This window comes from Opisthocomus hoazin, chromosome 14 (assembly GCF_030867145.1).
Source record: "Opisthocomus hoazin isolate bOpiHoa1 chromosome 14, bOpiHoa1.hap1, whole genome shotgun sequence".
NCBI classification, from domain to species: Eukaryota; Metazoa; Chordata; class Aves; order Opisthocomiformes; family Opisthocomidae; genus Opisthocomus; species Opisthocomus hoazin.
Genome location: NC_134427.1, coordinates 8,294,411 through 8,318,537, shown reverse-complemented (window position 1 = coordinate 8,318,537; position 24,127 = coordinate 8,294,411). Strand labels below are relative to the sequence as shown.

Genomic DNA, 24,127 nt, shown 5'->3' with positions numbered 1-24,127 from the left:
TACCAGCAGGCATGAAATTTTTGAAAGCTCCTTCAACAAGATGACCAATACGGTGGCAATAAATTCGGAGGAAATGGACATTATCTGCTGATTGACCTTCCTGGCATGTTAAACAGCTTTTGCTTTTGCCTTGAGGCATCTGGCTGCCTGACATGGCCAATTATCCTATGATAACATCAACTTCATTGAGTCTTATTGCTTCATTATGAAACTGTTTCAGCTGATAATGCATTGCGATTAGCAGGCAAACAGTCTTGGGAAGGGAGATTTCTCCTCGCCCACCGTTCTGCCTCGGAGCGGTGCGGTTTGCCTGTCTGCAGTGCAGAAGGCAGCGATGGGGGGAAGGTCCTTTCTAGCTCCTGGGAGCAGCTTGCATGGCTCTGGCAGCAGTGATGCTGCTTCCCCTGCTTCCTCCTCTCAGCTTTCCACCGCCTCCATTGATGTTTGGATCTTTTTCTTGTCCCAGTTAAATTATTTGTAAATATTTTTACTTAGGGCAGGAAAAGTGCCAGCACTTAGCTGCCACTGGGGGAACAAAAATACCAGTGCTGAGCCCTTGCTTGCCTGGAGCACGGAAGCTTTTACTCTCGTAGAGCTGTGCATAATGGTTTGTGCCACAATCCAATCTGGCACGTCCCTCACTTTCTGTCCATGTCTGCAAGCAGGAAAGAGACCCTCTCCACAAAACCTCTTTATCCTTCCACCCACCTCCTCCTGGCCCATGGTGGAGCAGAGGTTATGGCTGTGACAGTGACCGGTGCCAGTGCAGAAGGAAACGCTACACACCAGAAGCCTGTTTCTTTTACATGTTTTTAAGATGATGCCAGTGCTTGGAGTTTTGCCATGAACCCACTGTGGCTTTGCTCAGTGCCCCATTCCTGGAGTCCTGTGGGCACGAGAGACCCCACTTCCATTGAAAAAGGGAGTGTAGTCCTTGGAGAGGGTGAAAAATCTTGAAAATACTGATTGTCTTTTGCAGATAGTTTTCATTTTCCCTTTGTAGTGGCCAGCCACGTGGAGGGCTGTGATGGAGGTGCAGCTTCTCTCGAGGAGGAGTGGGGAGCCTGTCTTCTCTCTGCCAGCCACTGCAAGCATGTTATGGGATTCACTGTCCACGTGGATAAGTTAAGGAGTCCAAAGTGTGCAAGCATGATGCTGTGGGAGTCAACAGGGAGATTCTGGGGACACAAACAGCCTTACACTGTGAATATAGCGCAAGTGTGTGTGTTTGCTGGGGCATCCTCCTTGTGCGCAAGCCCCTGGGACCTGGTCCTGCCCAGGCTGGGGGTCTGCTTGTCCCCCCAGCCCCGTGTGCTGCCCATCTCCGGGCAGCATCCACCCTGCAGGCAGGGCAGGGCCAGGCAGAAGCCAGTTTGGAGCTGGGGCTTTGGTGGTGGCTGGAGGACAGCTGTGGTGTGGACGGGAGCCGCTGAGGAGGGGAGCACAGAGAGCTTAAGGAAACCAGGGGAAATCATCCAGGCCTGGCACATCTGAAGAGGGAAGATCAGAGTCCCGGAGCAGCTGCAGGGGAGATTGCATTAGCAGTTGGGAGATCAGAAGCCTGGTCCAGCCAAGGAGGGTGGATCAGACATGCAAGGAGGTCCGCTAGCCCACGAAGGTGTTCAGGTGGGTTGGGACAGCTGATGGAGGTGAGACCAGATGGGGAGAGGGGTTTGCATTGCTGTCTGCATCCTCTGAGCGTTAACACGCATTGGCACATCGGGGTTGCATCCCCCCATGGTCACACTCTGTCCCCAGCACAGCGGCAGGAGCTCCCACCCCGACGAATCTGTGCGATGCGAAATGCAGTGTGGGTGACAACGCAGTGACTCTTCCCGGGGACGCCATCTGGGTGAGTGGCTGTTTGCAGCAGGGAGGCACCATGGCAATTACGCTGTATTTCAGTCGAGAGTTCCCAAGAGCTGCTAAAATTCCCCAATCCCTTCTAAGACCCTGACTGCATCGCTGCAGAATGCTCCCTCCCACCTTCAGGCGCCGTCCTCCGAAGGCTGTGTTTGGCTAAACAGAGCCTCGGCATCCTGCTCCTGCCCACCCGAGCGTGGAGACGCGGCGCAACAATCGTAAGGCAGAAGGAGCTGTTGAAGACAGAGAACTGGTAAAACAGCAGCTGGGCAGTTTCAGCTCACGTTTGGCTACAGAGAAGGCACACCAGTGTCACCATGCAGCTGCACCAGCCCTGCAGCCCACCCCTTGTCTGATCTCCGCACCTCTTCTTGGAGCACCAGCTCCAGACAAATGCCCCCATTATCTGTGCTGGCATCCATCCCCCTCCTGCTGCGATCTTGGGGAGTCCCAGCCTGTGGAGAGCAGCCCCTCAGAAGGGTGGGTTGGGGCACAGGGAGTTGAGACGCGGCTGGCGGAGGGGACAGCCCCTGGGGAAGGTGGGCTCCTGCCTCTGGTGCTGGCGGTTGGGCAGCACTTGGGAGGTTTGTGCTTCTCTGCCTGGTTTTCCGAAAGGAGAATTAGGAGTTGAGAGGGAAGGGAAAGCTTTCTAGAGAAGACAGCACCAATCAGTTCTCCAGTGGGTGCTTCCCTGATAGTAATTGCCTATTAATATTGCCTTTCTCGTGCCTCTTCCCCTCCTTTCCTCAAGCGATGTGGCTCTATTTCCCCGTGCTGCTTGCTGTGGTGGTAATGCCTGAACGCGATGCGGAGGTGTTGAGTCACCTTCCAGAGCTGCAGGGATAGCTGGTGGGGGCATGAGTGGGGGCCACTCAATGGTGCCCCTACATCCACTGACCCTGGTTTTGGGGTTGTCTGCTGGTGCCTTGATGGAGCTCTGGCTGCCTGGTGTTCCCACCTTCGGAGGTGTCATCTTGGACCTTTGACACAGGGACCTTTACCAACCACAGCTGGTGGGGACAGTCTATGCTGGGCTCCTGTCAGCCTAGCTTTTGGTGTCCTGCAGGTGCTGGGAAGAGGTGTAGGTGGCTGGATGGAGGCAGCTTTACGGAGCACAGCTAACTGTTTTGTTGTGCCTTTCAGGCCCCGAAGGTGGGCTCAGGCTCTGAGGACGCGGGGTCCAAAGAGAAGGGAGTGGAAAGCAGCCCATCAGAGCAGTCTTGGATTTGATTTTGCAGTCACAGGCAAGACATGGATGAACCTTGCATGGCATTTCCTGGTATTTTCCTGTCTCCTTACCCACTTTCTCCTGTTTCCAGCTTGAGTTTATTAGAATCATAGAATCACAGAATCGTAGAATCGTAGACTGGTTTGGGTTGGAAGGGACCTTAAAGATCATCTGGTTCCAACCCCCCTGCCATGCACAGGGACATATTCCACTAGACCAGGTTGCTCAGAGCTCCATCCAACCTGGCCTTGAACAATTCCATGGAGGGGGCATCCACAGCTTCTCTGGGCAACCTGTGCCAGTGCCTCACCACCCTCATGGTGAAGAATTCCTTCCTAATATCTATTCTAAATCTGCTGTCTTTTAGTTTAAAGCCATTATTTTCCGATGTTTAACTGACATGAGAAATGTGCTCAGCAGTGGTGGAGGGCACAGCAGCAGGAACCGAGCATCCCAGCACTGGCACCAGCCCCGCTGCCACAAGGTGTATTGGAGTCAGGGGCTCGGTCCCTCTGGACCTGCTTCAGCCCAGATGCTCAGGGCAGCCTCCTCTGTGTCCTGGTTAAAAAATCTCTGCCCCGTAGGAGATGTAAAAGGGAATGGCACATGGCAAAACACTGAGGTGATGGACATTGTGGTTTGGATGGTGTTCTGGTTGCTCAGTCAAAATGGTTTGATAACAGCGATGGGAAAATATTTGTTTATCCACAGCTGATATTGGAGACACAAGTAGAAAGGACATCTCCCACCAGACCACCTAACATCTAATCTAAATCTGCCCTCTTTTAGTTTACAGCCATTGCCCCTTGTCGTATTACTACACACACTTGTGAAAAGTCCCTCTCCATCCTTCCTGTAGGCCCCTTCAGGTACTGGAAGGCTGCTCTAAGGTCACCCCGCAGCCTTCTCTTCTCCAGGCTGAACAGCCCCAACTCCCTCAGCCTGTCCTTATAGGAGAGGTGCTCCAGCCCTCGGATCATCTTCGTGGCCCTCCTCTGGACCTGCTCCAACACATCCATGTCCTTCTTATGTTGGGGGCTCCAGAGCTACCTCTTCACCTCTTCAAATGTCAAGCACTATAAAGAATCCCACTGAAGTCGATGGTCGTTTATGAAATTAAAAGTAATGTGGGCCTAGAGCTAACATAACCATCAAACAGACCAACATCTCTGGACCCTCAGCATGTCCCAAAGCTTATGTCAGGAATTTTTAATGTACAGAATCCGAAAAGCTAAACCATAACCACCATCCTGAGAGCCTTGTGTTCAGGACACTGAGTGTCTCCCGCTCTGCTGGCACGCAGAGCTCCAGTCCACACATGTGGGGTTCTGAAAGCTGCAGCAGATCCTGTTCCATGGAAGCTTCAAGCACCAACTGCTGGGGCTTGGGATGTGCCTGGAAGGTGGCTTAAATGGAAAGCTAAGACAACCTCATGCAAAAACGTAACAGCTGAGAAAGAGGAAACCTATAAAACCTTTGAGCCATGTTATTTGCTAAGCTGATAAAAGGTAGAGTGCATACGTTTATGAACAGGGGAAATCCCTGCTGTATTCACAGGCGCTGCTCACGGTTTCATAGTTAAGTAAATATAGTTCAGAATAAGAACAGTTTAAAGGGAATTTGAGAACATAATGAAGCTCAGAGAATTAGCTGAATAGCTTTCATTTGAGATTACGAAAACACAGCGTAAAATAGCGTTTAAATACCAATGTGGCTTCAGTATTACATAAAATAACCAAAGATAGAACCACTCTTCTGTCCTGGCATTGCCTGATAATCTTATTACTGAATTAATATAATCACGTACTTCATGATCACCTTTTTTCCTCTAACTTGACAGACTAGGTGAAGGAATTAAAAAGTGTCAGAAAAGGAGCGCACATTGGTTTTGAAGCTCACCAAGCTGCAAAGCCTGCTGCAAAGCAAAGCCTGATGACCCAGACTACATCGTGCCACCAAAATGCTGCTGCCCTGGTGTCGGATGGGTCAGGGAGAGGCCTTGGTTTTGGGGCAGCTGGGAGAGGCTGGGAGGATGCTTCATGCTGCTGGTGTCAGCCTTCGGGTAACATGGGGAAGACTTTGTGTTTCTGGGTAGGGAACATGAGTTTAAACTGTTGAGTTCATTGTAGGAGGGAAGGGAGGTGAGAGAGGTGAAGGTTTGTTGATGGCTGCTAGTTTTCAGAGGGAAATCCCAGGTTTTTCTGTCTCCTGTAGTGCATGTGGCTTTTGTGCTGAGGCAGGAAATCCCGTGAGAGACCCAGAGACGGCCCGATGGGGCATGGTGTGTCCCACAATGGATGTTGTCTGTGAAGAACTTACTGGGAGTTTGTGGCTTTATTCTATCTGTTATTACTGTGAGACTGAAAAATACCCTGTGTTTGGCTGCCAGCTTTCTCCCAGCGATGCACCGTTCTAGCACAGCTATCCTTGCTGGGGCATCCCAGGGGGACGGGGAGGCACGTGCAGGAGGACCAAATGCTCCACAGCCGCATCCATCCACGGCATCTCTGAGGACTGCAGAGTCCCAGCACGAGGAAGCCAGGAGGAAGCAACAAGCAATGAGCATGAAGAGGTTAGGAGGAAATAAGTTATAAATGAGTTACAGTAATAAAAATTAACTACATGCATTTTCAGTGAGGTTTTTGCCCAAAGGATCAGCACTTATGTCAGTGGTTTGGGGTAAGAACCATGCGTTGTGGTCAAACCAGGGGCTGCTGGGGTTACAGCTGGCAACCAGGACCAGCACCAGGGATGCTTGTTCATGGCATCTGCAGATGTGGTGTTGTCAGGGTACTGGCCTGGCTCCTTTGGGACCGTCTTTTCATGTAGTGCAGGAATGATGGCCAATATTTTCAGTTCTTTGGCATCTTCAAGGTCTCCCACTGGCACACACATCTTCTGGCTGCCTTGGTGGGGGCTCAGTGGCGAAGGACGGTAGAGTCTGTTGCTGGTGTGGAGCCTCTGGTCAAGCACCCAGGTGTGTTGCTTGCAGCATTATTTGCAGAAGATGCCAAGATGGCTTGGCCCAGCGAAAACAAATACCTTCACGTCCATGTTCACAGCCAAAATGATTTGCTTAGCTCTGAATTATAGAAATATTTCTCCAAATGTTTTGAACTCTGGAATGATGCTGCTCGCCAAATGTAATACCTAGAAGGCCTCTTTCATGTGGCTATTACTTTGGTGACCAAAGTGCCAGGGTTTTACAAAAGCTGCTCATCCTTTGATAAAACAAAATCAGCGAATTTATGCTGACAGCTTCAGATGCTGCGGAAACCTGAGCAACCTTTCACCAGCATATGTTGCTTGCTGGATCCGTCCTTAAGAACAAACTGCAGGAGCATCTTTAGTAATTTAATGAGCAATAAAGAAGACTATAAAAAAACAAGGATAATTAAATGCAATGATAGATTTTAGCACCCTAAATGGTTACCAGAGGTGCTTAATCAAAACTAAGGTTTGTGCTAGGCAGAATGAATAGCTCTTTGTTGCCCCATAATAGAGCACATTTAAAAATAAAATGCAAAGGAAGATTTGAGATAGCATTGGAATGATAGAATCGTTAAAAATCATCCCAGCCTGCCTCCTGATGCCCTTCTGATGCTTGAATAAAACAAATAAAGCAAAATTAGGGAGCTGTTTTGTATATTGCTTTTATCTTTGTTTCACCTTTTGAAAATATTTATGAAGGGCACTTTAATACGATTTGGCTTGTAATTTTTCAGTTTGGAAGGGGAAAAAATAGATTGACAGTGTTAAAGGTTAGCCAGTGATGTGATTTTTTTTTTTCTCCAGCCTACCGTTCCGGGAGGTAAATCCGAGAGCAGGAAACGCTGGCTACCTAGGCAGAGTGCAGGGCGATGTGCGTGCGTGCGTGCTGTCAGGATGCAGCGTGCACACACTCCAGCCCCACTGCCGCTCTCATTTCAACAGCACAAATAGGAAACTAAGGAAAGCACCAGCATTGCCACAGATTCTTTCTTAATACAATAGTCTTTAGGAAAATCTATGGATTAATTACACATTTTCATGCAATAACATGATGCTAATTGTTTACACTAAGCCACATTCGCTTATGTAAATTGTCTTAATTGGAAAATTCTTTAGTGTATAAATGTGATAGAGAAATAAAGAAATGAGGAAATACAGAGGACGTCAAGGCAATCCTGTGCAGATGATACCCTGGTGCGATTCAGGGTGACCTCATCGGTTAACTCAGGCACTAATTTCTCGGATAGGTACAAAAGTGCGTGAAACACGGGCTGTAATTCTAACAGTTATGGGCCTGATCCTGCCCTCTTTCCGTCCTGAGTCCTCCCCGTGACCCCGGAGGGAAGGGGCAAGAAGGGCTGCAGAGGGAGCCTGACCCTGGGTCTCTGCTGCTGGGACCGCAGCATCTCAGCGCCATGGTACCTGAGTGAGCGCGGCATTTTTCGTGAAAACATCTTGTTTGCAAAGGAACATCACGAGGGATCTTTGCACTGGGTTTGGGTTACTGGGCTGCACGCTGCTGGCCAGAGTCACTTGCCTGTTGTTGGTTGCTGGGAACTTGCAATGCTCAGTGAAAGACAGTGATCTCGGGGAAGCCTTTGAGCAAATAACCGGGACAGAGCTTAGGTACGTAACGAAGGAGAACGAGCAGCCTTGCCCACGGGTACCAATGCATTCAGCACTGTGTTTAGTGCAAGGTGTCACTCGTATGGTGTTCCTCAATCAAATACTGTCACTTTCTCATCTTGGTGGTTTTAGTGAGCAAAAAAAACCCCAGCAACAAGGAAATCAGCAGCCAACTTCTGCGTATGTGGTGGGTGAGGTGTTTTGGCTCAGTTCTCCTGGTTACCCCTTTACAACTTACTTTGTACCCATGCCAGTTACCATAGAGGTACTTTCCCGAGGCTGTAGCTTGTCCCAGTTGCTTCAGGATAAGCTGGGACATGGTCAGGAGCCTTCCTGGAGTAAGTTGGTGTAATGCTGTGCAAGATATCAGCGGGGCCTGTTAAATTGAGAGAGACCTAGGGAAACGTATGGAAAAATGCGGAGCAGCCTTGTTTCAGCTCAGCAGGGGCAGGTGTCAGTGGGAGAGGTAGATCCTCCGCAGGGAAAGTCACTGGGCAGCCACCATCATAGCAGGCCAGGATGGCCCCTCTCACCACTCCAGGGCACGACCACCTCGCCCCACGGGTGAGGCTGTCCTCCTTGCCGTGCTGCAGACCTGGCCTGGCTCTTACCCTTAGGGTGCTGCCCCACAGCGTGCTCTCACCAACAGGAGTAGGGTTCCTAACTCTTGTCCCCATCACCGCAATGGGGTGGGATGCCTGCCTGTGGGACCCCTCGCCTTCCCCGGGGACGTGAGCATCTCTCCATCCTGGTGCAATGTGCAGAAGAACTCGGCAGCGTCATCTCAGCGGCTGCTTTCACCCACTGGCGCACAGCATCACCAGGCTGGGGAGAGGCTTGGAGAGGTGGGGAGAGGTTTGGAGAGGTGGGGACCAATGTGGCCCCATAAAGGACTCTCCTGCTACAGTTCCGGCTGGTGTGGGTGTATGCACCGGTGCTGAGGTGGGTGCAGCAGGGTGCTGGCATGGGTTGTACGCACCGGTGCTGAGGTGGGTGCTGGCATCGCCACCATGGTGCAGCATGGGCAGAGCGTGCCATGGGGACGCGTTCCCCCACTTGGTTAGCAGTGCAGGGTGGAATCAGTGCAGAGGACTTCAAAGCTCCCCCCTGTTGGCCAGCCCAGAGCTGACTTGCCACCACTTTCTTCACCAGCGATTAGACCCGCAGGTAGGTAGATGAGCTCAAATACTGGGCCGTGCCCCCCTCGCCCCCCACCAGCCCCGCTGTGCTCCCTACCACTGCTCCGGCCAGCAGCAGCCCAGCCTTTTTGCCCCTGTTATTCTCACCATCTCCCTGACAGCCATAACAATATAGCGAGCTATCTCAAGCTGGGACTGTCTGAATTGAGGAGAAATTTAAAAAAAAAAATGAAGAGTGAGATTTCAAGGGTCTCACCAGAGCTTGGTGCTACAAACTGTTTCGTCAGCTGGGTGCAGGGATGGGGGAGCCAAAATCACAGCCAGCAAGAGGGGAGGCTGCCGGGGCTGCCCGCAGGAGCAGGCAGCGCTGAGCTGCTGAGCTGCATATGGGTTATCATCACTTCACAGATGTTATCCAGGAGAGTGGAGTGTTTTTGTGATCTGGCTGGGACTCCTCTTCTGCTGCACTTAAAATGTTTTCACTTTGATTCAGCAGCTCCTCTAATGGGAGGATGAGCATCACTCTTTAAGGGCTGAGATCTACTGAAGTCTTTTTCAGCACAAAAAAACCCATAAGCAATGTCTTCATAGTCCGCTGTAACGATATTTTACTGTATCCTATGCCTGAAAGAGTTGTGTCCTGGATGACTGTCACTGATCAGAATCTAGTCTTATTTAAAGAGGAGGAAAAAAAAGCTAATTTCCTCCTTTTTGTTTTGTTAGACTTACTTTTTTCTTATTTCTGCTTGGTGGGTTCACATCATATTTTCTTAAGAGAATCTACTCTTGATGCTACATAAAGATTGACAATGTGGAGCATCATAAAGAAAATGTATCTGAAATATTTGCTCAGTCAAGACTCAGAGGTGCTAGGTTGTCCAAAAGTGTTAATGCAGACAGGCTTCAACTAAAGGAGCTTTTGCAGCTCCAACAGACGTATGAATTTTGAAGGATGTTTCTTTGAGCATTAAACCTTTCTCATGCTACATGCTGTTTGCACTCTTTTGTCTTACAAACCTTTTAAAATTTATCCCAGGATGCTGCAATTTGAGACTTTTGCTTTTTTGGGGTGGGTTGTTGTTTTTTTTTTTGGCTGCCTTATTTCTGTCCTAACTCAGTAAAACTGAGAGCTGATGAAGGACTGGGTGAGAAATTCAAACTCCCTCTAGGATAGTTTCAGAAAAGATGATATGGAAAGAAGAAAAACAAAAGCACATGTTGCCAAATGTATGCATATTTTATATTGGCATTTGTATCATAAAAGTGGCTGTTCTGTGTGTATTTTCAAGACACAGAGGGAATACGCTAAATGAAATATTCAAACACTTTGGCAACCCCTGCATACTTCTGTATCAGAACACCCTTGTTCTGTAACTGGGTATGACGTTTATTAAAGAGCAGTGGGTTTACCAGTTCTCATAAACAAATTCCGTAGTTACCAAGGTGCTGTGGCTACAGAAATCAAAGTACTTCAGATATTAAAAAGTAGGTTTCTTTTAAATGAAAGCAGAGGTGTACTGGGTAACTTCTGTTTAGGTATGTTTTTAAGGAAGCTTAGGTCTTGATCTGGTGCTGCTGCAAGCAGGTCCAACGGCGCTGCAGCCAGGGATGCCCATGGTATCGCACCCGATTATAGCGGGAGGGAACCTGCTGCTTGGCTCAAACTCCGTGTCCGTTTGCAACCTTGGTCTCACGCACATCCCTCTGAGGACGCGAACATTCACGCAGACCCCGCTGGCCTGCTTGCCCTTGTGAATGGTTGTGAGCGCCCAGAGAAGGCAGCTGGAGTCAGCTGGAGCTGCTGATTTTGTGAGGCTTTGGATCCAACCCTGAGACCAACACAAATATTCCTGGTTTGCACCGTCACGAATCCCCAGTGCATTTTCTGTGTCTGCCACCAGCAATGGCAAACGTCACAAATATATTCACCGAAAGAGAGAAACCTGGTTTCTTATGATGATATTTGATAAATGAGTTACCATCTTGCCATTCTTTGAGGTTTGTTGGGGGTCACCATGAAGTGCTGGGCCATATACAAGAATATCTGCTTTTAGGGTCAAAAAGATGATTCAGAATATCAACGAGGTGGGAACTTTCAAAAGGACCAAATACATTCTTCAGAAAGAGCTGTGTGATTTCTGAGCTTAACAATTCAGGAGACGCGAACTGATGTTCCCCAGACATGAGCCCCCCCAGCGCCCCTGGGTCTCTCATGTTCATCAGGCAGCGGCTGTCGCAGAGGGACAAAGACGGGCTCTGATTCCATGGGCTGCCCTCTTGGAGGGAAAATCTCAGCCTCTCTATGGCAGCTCATGTCTGAGAGGACCTGGAGGAGCTGACACGGTCCGACTGCCTGCTCGGTGTCTGCTCTATAAATAGTGCTATTAAATCTGACTTTTAAATGCACTGAAAAGTCCTGTGAGATGAGACACGCAGCCAGGAAACACTTATGGCCTGGGTGTGTCTGCCTACCAAGGTGAAATGCTGAAGCATCTGCTGCTCAGCTGCTCTGAGGCTACCGTAAAGCCCAGAGAAATCACAAACCCCCCAGTCGCTGTAACGGGACTTCTCCTGCCTTTCTGCTGCCGGGCCGGTGGGACAGCGCGGGGAGGGCTGGCAGGCACCTCTCCACATCTGGGCTGTATCTTCAGCATTCAGGTTCTGGCCTCCCAGAAGTTGGTGGATCCACGCTAATCAGCAACACCTTGGTTCAATATATACTGAAACAGGTTTTCCATGCTTTACATATAAAATGCTATAACAAGAACATATTGGTATTCTTGGGCCAAGACTATTTGGGCAGGAAAATGCCGATGAAGTGTGATGGAATCCATGTGAACATGAAGTGTTTGCTTGCAGGAATTAAAGCAAATTTAAAATGTTCACATTCACTGATTAGAAACGTTATTACATCTCTCGGGTGGTGAAACAGCAAGCTGTAATTTCTGCTCCTTCCTTCACAGGCCCCGCGTTACCTTGAGGGGTTTGGGAGGATTCGTGGAGTGGAAGGCAACAGACGGGAAACGCAGAGATCTTCAGCTGCAATAAAGGTACCTGCGTGCAATGGAGTTATTCATTTAAATAAACATAAAAACACCAGTAGTGCGTATACATTGCATCTCAACCAGAGGCAGCGCTGCCCGTTTGGAGTTGGCAGTTTGCTTTCCAACTCCTTTACACCTTGCTTTTGTCAGACTTGCGTTTTGAGTATTTAAAGCTGCAGGACCAAGTCCTCTGCTTCCTTTCTAGCAAACACTCCTGCATGGGGTGGGAAGAATGACATTGAGTGAGCGATGGCCTCCTTAATCCTCATAGTTTCCCCTTTAAAACAGGAAACTCTGGGAGTTTCATGCTAATACACTGGGAATAATTGCTGATAGACCATTTTCTGAGGGTAAACAGCTTGTTGATATTCACCTGGAGATCTCCTTTATCTCACTATTTAGCATCGTTTCTCTCTCCCCCCGGGAGCATGCACAGGTTTGGGTGCTCACCTGCTCCGAGCTGCACTCCTGAGGAGTTGTCACGGGCTGCTTCACTGCAAGGGGCCCGAGGGGGCTGAGTGTGGGGACCGGGGTGCTGAAGCGATCCTGTCCCCGTCAGCCGAGCTTTGCGGGAGCGCTGGCCGGTGGTGCGGAGCCTGTGGGTTTGGGTGTCCGTGTGGGCAGATGGGGCTGGAGCAGGAAGAGCGGCGTTCTCCTGGGCCACGGAGGTGGAGGGGTTGCTGGGGGCTGCCTCCGAGCCCCTTCACCAGCTCGCGTACCCCAGCTCCCATGGGGACCACAGTGCCTTCCCCTGTCCCACCGTGGCTCTGCTGAGGGGGACCGGTGGGGGCAAGGCTTCCCAGGGTGACAGCAGAGCCATCGCGAGGCCAACACAGTGGGGACTGTTGCTGCTGGTACCCGGCCGCTCTCCTGGCGGGAGCAGGCACGTCTTGGGAAGCACGGGCACAGCCCGGGGTGGCTTCGGTTGCCACCGCACAGCGTTGTCACCTCCAGACCCATCTTTGGTCCAGCTCAGCAGCGGGGACGGACGAGCCTGGGCTGGTCCCAGCCCGGTTGCTGGCTCCCACCCGGGAGGTGGCTGTTTCTGTGCTTGCAGGGCCTCGTAAACGGAGAAGGCAAAGCTATTTCTTTCCTTTCTGTTCCTGTGCTGCTTCCTGAGGCCCATTGCTCCGGCAGCCGGCTCCTCCTGACCCCCTCTTTCCCCGCTCTCTGGCAACCGTGTGGCTTTACGATGGCGAAAGAAAAAGCAGTCCCCAGATAACTATTTGGTATAAGCAAACCATGCGGCTTTAATGGAATTACCTCAGCCCTGCTAGTAAATAATTTATAGGAGGCAGTAAATAAAATATGTTTCTGTGTTCTTAAAAAAAAAAAAGAGCTGTCAGCTGGCAAACACCCACTGGGGGGGACTTCACCCAGAACTTGCCCCACCACAGAGATCCCGGGCAGGAATGGGACCTGGTGGGGAAAGCACCCGAGCCCAGAAGAGCTGTGGGGAGGGGGTGGTCAGAAAAGCTGTGCTGGGGGGGGGGACCCTGGGGGTGCCCAATGCCTGCTCACTGGCGGGCTGTGCACATCCCTCCGTCTGTCTGTCTGTCCGTCCTTCCAGGGGGCATTTCCGAGGTTGCCTCCCAGTAGCCTTGACAGTGGGTCCCCACCGCTTGACCTGAATTTCCGAGGCACCCGCTCGCAGCCCCGCAGTGTCACCGAGCCCCGATTGAAACCCGACCTCTGTCACTAATGGCATTAACTGGGAGCTGCGGGGCAGCCCGAGGGTCCCCAGGCGGGGAGGGGCTGCTCGGAGCAGCACCGAGGGGGCTGCGGGGTGCCTGGCGGGGAGGATGGAGGGTACTGAGGAGAGGGGAGATGGAGGGGTGCCCGGGGAGGAGCAGGTGTGCATGGAGAGGGGTGCAGGACCGGCTGCCGTGACCCCCCCCAGGGCTTTGCAGCCCCCCCGGGGGATGCGCTGCCGGGGCTCGGCCCGGTTCAGCCGGGCCCGGGTCGGGGGGCCGCAGCCGGTCCCCCGCTGGCGTGGGGGAGTTCGGGCCGGGGAAGGCGGCAGCGGAGATTTACGATGCGGGAGGACAGAGCGTGAAAGCAGTATATCATCATCAGGTTGGGCTGAAAGAAAGAAAACATATCTTCAACAAAAAGCGGGGCTTCGCAATTCAGCTGCGTTGTTAGGACAACGCAAACTATCCTTGAAATGATTAGTTCCACTTCAAAGGCATTTACATTCAACAGGGGCAGACGCTGCCTCTTTTTATGTCGCCAGAGGAGGAGGGAAAAAAAAAATAATAATAAAAAAAAAAAGGCAAGGAGGTGTGGGGAGGTTTTGTGCTAAGGAGAGTCATACGCTTGCTTCTTCTATTTATTTTTCCTCATTCAGGGGATGCTTGTGTAAGATAAACAGAGCGCACACAGCCGCGGGGTCCACGGCCGCTGGCGGGGGAGGTGGGCGAGGGGTGGTCGGGCAGGGAGCCCTGGGGGCTGCTCTCGGACTCCCCCACCTCTTCCAAATGAGAAGCCAAAAGACAACAGTGAAAAAAAAAAGAAAAAAAAAAAAAAAATCCCTGACCTCCAGAGCTGTCTTTCCTGGGACATCTGTTATTAACTTGAGGAAGCGTGACACACGTTTGGTTAGATCACAAAGGCTCAGGGTATCCTGGCAGAGTTTGGGAAAGATTTGAAGACTGAAGTGTCCCCACACCCCTCGGGAATTGGCTCCCATGGGATGGCCTGTGCTGGGAAAATCTGAAATCATGCACCGAAAGTGCTTCTTGGAGGCCTCTGCCAGGGTGAAACCCATTTGGTGTGTTCCAGGCTATCCTGAGCTGTCCAGAATCGAACATGAAGCAGGAAAAAGATGCTGGAATTAGCCCAGAGGCAACATTTACCACACCCCTATCACTGTCCCAACACCCAGCCCATCTGCCCTGACCCTAATCCATTCTTACATCCAAACTAACCCAGTCTTCTTTCCCATTCCAAAGCACAGCACTTATTTTAGCTCCCAAATTATCTAATGACAGTGTTCCCATCATGCTTAGTGCTGGAAATGAAAAGGCAAGAATTAAAAAATTAAAGTGCAAACTCTGAGGCCTGTGCAGGGAGTTATCTGTGCCGACATGAGGAATTCTGCTTCGCTTGAGACGTTTTGCACCAGCACATGTGCATGTGGGTGTACGAGTGGGGGTCTTCGCTCTCTCCCTGATCCTGTTGCCGGTTTCTGCCCGACATTTTGCAGCTCATCCTTGGGTTAGACCTCATAATTCTGTAGGAGAAGAAAACTGAAATTGTAAAAGATCCTGAGCAACAGTTTTCTAAAATATTTTGTCTCCCACAGCTATCTCAACGCATATGAACTGAATTATTCTCAATACTGGTGCTGATCAAAGCTCTTTCTTTCAAGTCGCTTTTGTGGGGAGGTTAACACTTTGCACATTTGAAACCTGACAACTATATCTGGGTTTTTTTAAAAACATTTTTAAAGGTGTTGTGAAGATTTTAATGTCTGAACCCACAAACTCTCTGCTGTAGCCCTGTTGGAAAGGCAGAGATGACGATGGCCCCAGCTTTATGAAATAAACAGCAGTGTGCAAGTTAGCCTTTGGAAATGAAATCCTTACTCCAGCTAAGATGTAGCTGAAGTCAAGGTTTAACTGTTCGGTGATCCTTGTTTTAAGTTACGAACATTCATGTGAGTCATTCCTGATGAATCCAAGAAGTTCTCTTCCTTTTTTTTTTTCCTCTTTCACCTTTCTCTCTCTTCTGTTTTCATCAGCCTTTTTCTCCCTGGCATGGGAAGGCTCAAACGAGGGGAGCTGGAGGAGTCAGCACTCGCTGTTTGTTACTTTCATCCAGTTTTTGGTCATCTCAGATATTTTGTTTGATCTGGAGAGCTGTGGCCCAAGGAGGACCAGTCCGGTGCTGGGTCTCGCTTGGATGATGTGGGTTGAGAAATCCTGTGCTGCAGCAACCAGCACATGAGGATTAGAAATGGGCCTTTCTGAGAAATCAGCTCTCATGTTGGTGTTGGTAACCAGGAGAAAAGTGGCTGAAAGAGCAGCAGTGACATTAGAAACAAAAGTGGTGACGTTTTCTTTGTTTTAGAGAGAGGATGGCAGAGAGTTGGTGCTCTGGAAAATGAAAGAAATATAACTAGAAAAATCCTAACCAAAAGAAGATAGTCTTGAAAATTGATAATAAAGAGGTAGCCTTGGAAATAGTGTGGAATAGGAGAGGCTGATGGGAGAAAAAGGAGAGCGGGGCGAGCACTGGCTTCTGCGCTGCGTGAGGGCACTGGAGCTCAAAGATGAAGCTGAAAGCCCTACCAGCCTGAGACATGTTAGCCAGTGGTGTTATTTTCATTCCTAAAGATAAAGAATTTTTTTCAGTCAGAAAAAATGCATTTTTATTGAATTCCCTGCAAGTTCATAGTTTAAAAATGTGTTTTCCATTTCTGTCTTTCTTGTTTTATGAAACACTAGAAACATGAGAGCTTTTCAAATATCCTTGAGAATGACGGGAGTTTTACATTTGTTCTGTCGTTTACTCCGTCGTTTATAAGGGCATTATTGGGAACCTAAAACTGATGTGTGTTTTAGCTCTGCAGCGTCTCCTGATGCGGACCTTTCCCTTCTTCTGAGTTTTATTGTTACTCTGTCACCCTGTTCCTAAAATATTGGCGAGGCTGCTGGGGCTGCTTGGCTGCAGGAGGGAGGGGAGCATCTCCCCCGGGGACCGCTCGGTATGGCGGAGTGCTTGTAAAGGAGAAGCACGCCAAGCAGAGAGGGAATTTTAGGCTGCTTTGGGAAACTAGGGGTTCAGGGGCGTGAGGGTGACTGATCCAGCAGCACCTTGTCTTCACTGGGCTCTAGAGTCGCAATTTTGGCTTATTTGCCTTGGCTGATCCATGCCTGTCCATAAGCTGGCGTTAACTAGGACCAGCTCTTGGTTTTGCAGGTGGGTGCCGGTGGCTGTAGCATCATCCAAGGCACGTTTTTGGGAACAGGAACGAGGAATATGGATGCTGGTGAGAAATACACCCCGTGACTCCAGGTCCCTTTGCAGATGCTCCGATTGCAGCCTCACTGGTAGCAACACAAAACTTGGCTGAGTGGGAAAATCCTCTCGGATTTGGTGGTTCAACCCAAAGGCCTGATGCTCTGCTCTGGCGTCCTTGCACGCGGTAAGCAAAGAGCGAGAGGAAGAACACAGGGCACGGAGAGGGGCTGGGGGCCAGGTGAGGAACGCCCTTCCCCCTGTGGTCTCTTCCCCCCTTGTTATCCCCTTGTCTTTCCCTTTCTCTGATTTTTGTGTGCCTGCATGTCTCCCTCCCCTCCTTCTTGTCTGCTCCTCTCCCATTCTTGTCTCGCTCCACCCTCGTCTCTCTTGTCTGGCTGCCCCACACCCCTTTTGTCCTGCTCGCCTGCTCGGCATCGCTTTTGTGTGCTAATAGCAGCCGACTGCCACCGACTCAAAGGATCCCAACGCCGCTGCCATCGCCCCACGCTTTTAATTCGGCTGCTGAGGACCAAGGCGGCTCCTCTGTCCTGGCCCCCTCGCCGTGTGGCGTGGCTGATGCCACGTCCTTGTGTCCCCTCTTGCCGGGTACAGCACCTTGGCCACCACTGCCATGACCTGGAGGGGACAGTCCCAGCACACCGTGCCCAAGCAGTTAGCTTGGAGAGTCCACGGAGGGGGTGGTGGCAAGGCAAAACGGAGCTGCGATGAGGTCTTCCAGGCTGTTTTGGGCCGCACCAGGGATTCCTAGGGGTGCTGGCACCCCTGTGGCAGGAGCTGGGGGAAAGGACTTGCACCTCTGTGGGGATGTAGGTGCCCCTCGCTCCCGGCACGCTCCAACCCTTGTGGCTCCATCCCCATCTGCAATGTTTTTTATTTGGTGTTACGTTCAACTTAACATTCAGGGAAATAGTTTCCTGTGGAGCTTTTCCTTTGAGTAGGTAGAATTTGGTATTTATTTTGAGGCAGAAGCTTGTGGCCAGGACCAGGCTCCGGGAATCGGCCTTTCCCACCTGAACGCATCTCTCTGAGGTGTGCTGGGGGCTTGTCCTCGGGGTCCCTGGGGCAGGAGCACTCCCCTCTGCTCAGGGATCGGGTGCTGCTGGGGTGGCAGCACACAACGTGCATCGGTGGCTCGTTCCCACCCCACACCTCGCCCCTCGCATCCCCGCTTTGCTGGGCGCTCCTCCCCGAATCCCACAAACTGCAATTCTCGCAGGAGGCATCGCGGCCCCGTTTCCCCTGCAGTGACAGCATGCCACATGCTTTATTGCTCCTCTCCCTCCTGGGAAGCCTCTGCTTGCTCTCGGGAGCCACCACGCTCGGCCGAGTGCACCCCACAGGTATCCCGGGGCGTGGGTCGGTTCCCCCTCTCGGAGTGGAGACGGGGGAAGAAGGGCTCCGGTTTGCAAGGCAGCATTTTCATGGCTGGATGATGTTTGTAGCAACCTGGTGTCACGTTTGTTTTTCTGAAAGCCATGTTCCCTGCCCTGGTTTCATCCTGGGGAGCTCCAGGCTACGGCCATGTGTCTGTACCAGGCTTGGCAGAAATCTGCCTCATCCTCCAAGCCCCAGGAGCGCCGGGATGCTGTGTGGGGATGCTGTGTGTCACCGGGTGATGCTGAGACCTTTCATACTGGCTGCGAGGAGGCAGCAAGGGGTGACGTAGCCTGCCTCTGGTAGATGCAAAAGAGCTGCAGCAAATGCTAAGGAGGCTGAAAAAGAGCAGCCAGTTATCAGAATAATTCTATCTAAAGAAATAAACCAGTGCCTCTTCTAAAAGGAAAACCTGGAAAGTCAAGTGGTATTTCTCTGCGGCCACATATTTCCTCTGAAGCTGTATAGGGTTGTTTGTAAGTGGTCCGTGCCCTGCAACTGCACTTATTTTTAAAGAGGGCAAGAATGAGAATGAGTGAACGCATTTTGCCTAATTACTCATCCTTTTCAAGGCTCGTTTGAAATATTTTTCCCTGACACTGTGTTTTCTTTCCCCTGAAGAGAACAAGGAAAAAAAAATCTCAGAGATAGAGGGAATCAATGTTAATGAGAAGTTAAATGAAGTATTTATATTACATGCTGGTGGGTCTCATTCATACACCTGGAGTAGAAATACCTGGAGTAAAAATAGAAGTAGATATATATATATATAAACGGTATGTATACACATGCAGATTGAGATATAGATTGCTAGAGAGCTTGTATGTGTGTGGATGTGTGTTTGCACGTACAGGCAGGTGGAGAGAGAAAGAGAGAAATCCACCTGTGCGCTGCTGTAGCTTTGATTTGCAGAGGGGTCGGCTGGAGTGAGCAAGCTCCTCTGTCCCTGATAAGCCCCACGGGTTGCTCTTTATTTAGAAGATAAACAAGCTGTCTTAAAACCCACTAAAGGCTGAGGTAAACCAAGGCAGATGCTAATGAACACCAAGAGGTTTGCAGCCCCTCGAGGAGGAGCTGTGCGCGGGTTTCCACAGCACTCTGACCTTTTGTGTGAGTGCTTCACCCCGCCACGGAGTCAGCCTGCGTGACCTTCTGGAGCGTGCAGGAGTTGCAATGTCCTGGAGAGAAATCCTGTCCCTGCCGAAGCCGCTGCAGCATCCCGATGCCAGCCAGAGCCAGAGCCGGCAGCGCTCGCTTTTCTGGAGATCGCACACCGTCACTGCTGTCGGAGAAGAATATAAAAGCCTGGTTTTATTAATCTAGTACAGTCTTCTACGTACTAAAAAATAGTTGTGCCATTAATAATGAATTTGTCACATTTCTCTGTCAGTTCCAATTTGTGTCGCTTGCCAGGTGGCAGCAGGCTTTGTCAGCGGCGCGGTGGGAGCTGGCAGAGCTTTTACCTGGCATCGCGCTCTGCCCTGCGCCGAGCCTGCAGACCCCTGGAAGCCTGGGTGCTGCATGCCGGGGGTTCCATCCTTACCTGACTTCCCAGAGAACTGCCCTGGTCCTTAATGCCATAAGGAAGGGGAGGCTGGCTCCGCTGGCAAATGTGGTCTGAAAAGTGTTTTCTATTCCTTGGGATACTAAGAAGAGTCAGAATGGCAAATACACAGGTTTTTAAATGAAAAGACCTGGTAAAGATTTTTTCACTCTCAGCGGTTAAGTGGTTGAGTGTGGATGTCTCTGGGTAACTGGGAAGGCAGTTACTTCAACAGTCCCAAAGAAATCTGCTTTTCCTCCACCGAGGCCAGATTTGAATCTGAAGTACTGGAACACAGGGAAATGCATGAAATACCTGTTACAGCCATCCACTTCTCCTGGCAGCAGCAGTTCTGTCGGTGGGAATGGGGAGCTCCAGCCTATGACTGGAATCTCCCATCATGTCGCCCGTCTTGGAGCAGGTCTGGTGGACCTGCTGTGTTGTGGGACACTGTCCAGCCAGTGTCCCGGGGAGCCCAGGGCGGGTGTGTGGCTGCTGCTTGTCTCCATCTGTTTCAGTATTTGCCCTAGGAAGTGGCACGTGCCTCTGACTTTGCCACCTCCTCTGATTGATTTAAAAACAATGAACAGTCCGTTAAGTCTGGAGGTCTTTAGGCCATGGGTTGTTTCTTGCCATGGGAAATTTTAGTTTGGTTTCCAAAGGAGATGAGGCTCTTGCTTCTGAGCTGCTTGTCTGTCTCTGTCGCACTGCTTTGCTAACTCTGAACCCATAAATCGGAGGCATCGGGCTTCATTAGCTGTGCTGATCCCAGGACTAATTGGCACAGCCCTTGAAAGCAGAAGTCAGGCTATGCAACATTGTGGGAATAACTTAAAAAAGAGGAGAGAAAAAAAAAAAGGGGTTAAAAAAAATGTCGGGCCCAGGTTTGATTTTCTCCAGATCCCTTGAACCCATGGCAATGTCATGTAAGGTACCAGTAAACAAATACTGTAGACTCCAGTTCAGTACAAGGTGGGGAAAACACTTGAAAGTGACAGTGAGAATATATACTGCCGGCGTTTTGCGTGATGTAGCAGACGAGGGTTTTGAAGGAAACTTCTGTTATTGGGAGTGTTTGGGTTTATTTCTCAACTGCCATTGCTTGCTTTCTTGTCAAGGTCCCTCATCAGAACATTCGCTTACCCAAAGAACGGGCTCCTGAATGCCTCGATGGGGAGCAGGGCAGTGGGTGGTGCTGGCAGGGTCTCGTGCCGCTCTGCACAGGCATCTCACAGGGTGCTGGTGGGTGCTGCGGGGGTGGGCACCTCCCTGACTGTCCCTGTGCCCTGGCAGGCAGCCCCGTGGTGAACCCCGGTGAGTTACAGTCCCATCTGGGCACCTTCAGCCCTCCTCCGCTGCTTTCTGCAGCTCCGCTCAGCGGAGGGGCTGTGGCTGATGCTCGTTGAGGGGACACAGGGAGGTGGCCTGTGGGCTTCAGGTGAAGCCACGGGTGGGGGGAACCTTTCCTTTCCCTGAGCTCCCTGGGGCTGGCAGCACCCGGCACACTCCTGACATGATGCTGCTGTCCCCAGCCCTGGCGGGGTGGACACGGGGACCTCCCCTCCGGTGGACATGGGAGGCATGAAGGCTTCGGAGCTGTCATTACTGTGTCTTTCAAAGCACTAAATTCTTTTAGTAATGCTGTTCTGTAGATGAGGTTTCTTTTACTGTCTCAGCTGTGAGCTTTTTGAGCTTTGCTGTTATTGCCTGCGCACGTGCTTTTAAATTATTGCTCATGCTGCAGCATTTATAGCTTTTGCTCTCACACTGCGCAGTTGTAAACTCTTTTTTTGTTTAAGATCCCAAAGTCTACCTGACGCCAAGGCCAGGTGCCGAGACATGGGCTGTGCTGCCGAGCATCTGCCCCAAGAACTCGGCCTGCAGTGGGCAGAGGTAAAATTTCCCCTTGCTTTTAGAGAAAAGTGACTAGAAAAGGAAGAGAAAGGCAGTGAGCTGTAATTATAAAGTGGTTTTTTGTGTGCATGTGCCTGCGTGTTAAGCCGTGGGTGCCAGCCAAATTGCTTTCAGGGAGTTCAGCACCAGACAGTCCAATATGGAGTTACTTGAAATGGGCATTGTCAAAGGGCTGTGGGACAGAATACGGGCATTTGGTAGGAAAATATTATGCCCAGCCATTAACCTGAGACTGAGATGGAAATGTGGTAGAAGTATCTTTGGGCTGTACCACACACCACGTGCTCACAACGTCTTTGCTTAACCTTTGTGAATGGCACAGGAGTTACCGCCACACTGCGAGGGGATCCTGGCAGAGAGGCTGCTGCACCTCTGCACCTTTTTATGTAAAGAGGAAGAAGCTGGAGAAAGATTTTTATTAGATCAACTGTTAGGTGAGACTCAGGTGCTTTCAGTGAGCCATCCATGAAAAATGTGTTTGCAAAGATCTAGATGATAACAAAAGATTTTTCTTGGATGATGGTTGCAAAGCTGCCTTTGTGGGAAAAAAAAAAGCTAAAAAATATGTGTGTGTCTGTGCACACATATCCATTCACAAAAAGCCCAAACTCTGTCTATAATTTGCTGGAGAAATATAAATGTGATGGTTGACCCTTCTTTTAACTGAATTGAATATTAGCATTCTAGGCTGAATTTTCCATCTGTGTCCTGCAAAAGATTATACAGAAACCTTCTCCGACTGTGATGTGAGCGAGCCTAATGAATGTGTGCATTCAGTCTAATAAATGAATGACATTTTATTTTTTAAAATATATTTTTTTTGGAACTTGTACTGAAGCACTCAGAAATTCTTATCAATCTATCAGAGTTAGCTTTCTCATTAGCATATGATTGCTATTTTGTAGTTGAATATTACGGGGTTTTTTCACTAAGAATGGCTCCTGGGCACACACAGAAGTGTAATGAGAATATAGGAGACTAAATAGGGGCAGAATTTGGCCCCCAAATACCAATTGTGTGAAAGAAAAGACAATGAAGGTTCTGAAAAACAATGAGAGACGCTGCTTTAAAATTCAGTTATTGTCCTAGTGATTGACTGCACGAACTGTGTCCTGCCAGTGACGGCTGGCTTTTAAAATATATATTTGTGATTAGTTAAATTCATGGAGCCTTTTTCATCTGAATTAATTTGATGAAATGAACTAGGGAAATAATAAATTTTTCACTGGAATGAATCTGCTTAATCAATTTAGACAATCAGTTTGTTCTTTGCTTAATAACATTTGCAAAAAGAAAACAAAGTCTTTCATTAACAAGGATGGCCAGACATTCATAATGAGAGGTGGCATCTAACATCAGGTGATGCCCTCTGTGTGAGCAGAAAACAGGATTAAACATCTGGTGCAAGTAAGCACCTGGCTCTAAAATGCCTCTCCTGCTACTCAACGTGGGATTCAAAATTCATTTTTTGAGCCTGGCACGAGTCCCACGTACATCCCTGGACGTTTTGCCAGGGCAGGAGTTAATGACAGGTACGTGGGTCCAGATCTGAACCTGCCTAAAAAAACGTGGAGGTTTCCAGTCTGTTTTCAATGGGAGCTTAGGAAATAACGCAGAGAGCAAACACGGTGTCAAGACCCTGCATTCAATAAAGTTCCCTCATTTGCTTTTTAGAGAAGGAGTTTAATAGGAAGTGTTATTAAATAACTGCCTCTTACAATGGGCTGCAAAGTAACAGCTTGCCCGAGAAGCCTGGGAGTTCAAAGCATCTCTGTACAGGGAAAACAAACACTGCCAGCCAGAGAGTGATTACGCTTGTACCGCAGTGCAGAGGACTGTTTGGTCTAATAATTTTAAAGACATTATCTCCTAATGTTTTGTTTTCACTGTGTTCTGGGTTTTACGTTGATTTTAATTATACCTCTTAGGAATAATATCTGGTAAACTAATTTTGGTGAATGGCAATGAAAAAGCATTATCCACCTACGGTAATCACACATATTTCTTAGTCCCTAGATAAAATAGTTTTACTTAAGCCCCACCGCAGAATTTATAAACTCCTTTTTACAGAGTCTGCCAGTGGAGTTTCAGATAATAGAAATCTAAAATACTAATCTCAGCATCCCAGATGGCCGCCTCCAGGAGCAGCAGACACTGTTTCCCCCAACAAATTTCCTTTTGCAGCCTTCTCAGAAAAATACAGGGAGCCAAAGCAAAGACATTCAATATTTTCCCTCATGGTTCCCATTAATTTAATAACTTAGGCATTAATCCTTCTGCCTTTGAAATCAGAGGGGGTTTTTTTGCCACTGAGTTTTGCCTGTCCATCCACTCTCCCAGGGTGTGGTGTAAGCGCCCAGCTGCCCAGTGATGGGCGTTTTCTGCTGCTGCTGAGTGTACGGGAGAATTTTAATCC

General features: G+C 49.7%; 1 long non-coding RNA gene across 1 annotated transcript in view; it reads left to right on the top strand.

Moving 5' to 3' along the window:
• The window catches only part of LOC142363148 (uncharacterized), a 78,219-nt gene that overhangs the window by 30,986 nt on the left and 23,106 nt on the right, over positions 1-24,127 (top strand). Inside the window, exon 2 of the long non-coding RNA XR_012765533.1 lies at positions 11,811-11,897. This is a non-coding gene — a long non-coding RNA (uncharacterized LOC142363148). The remainder of the gene's footprint in view (positions 1-11,810; positions 11,898-24,127) is intronic.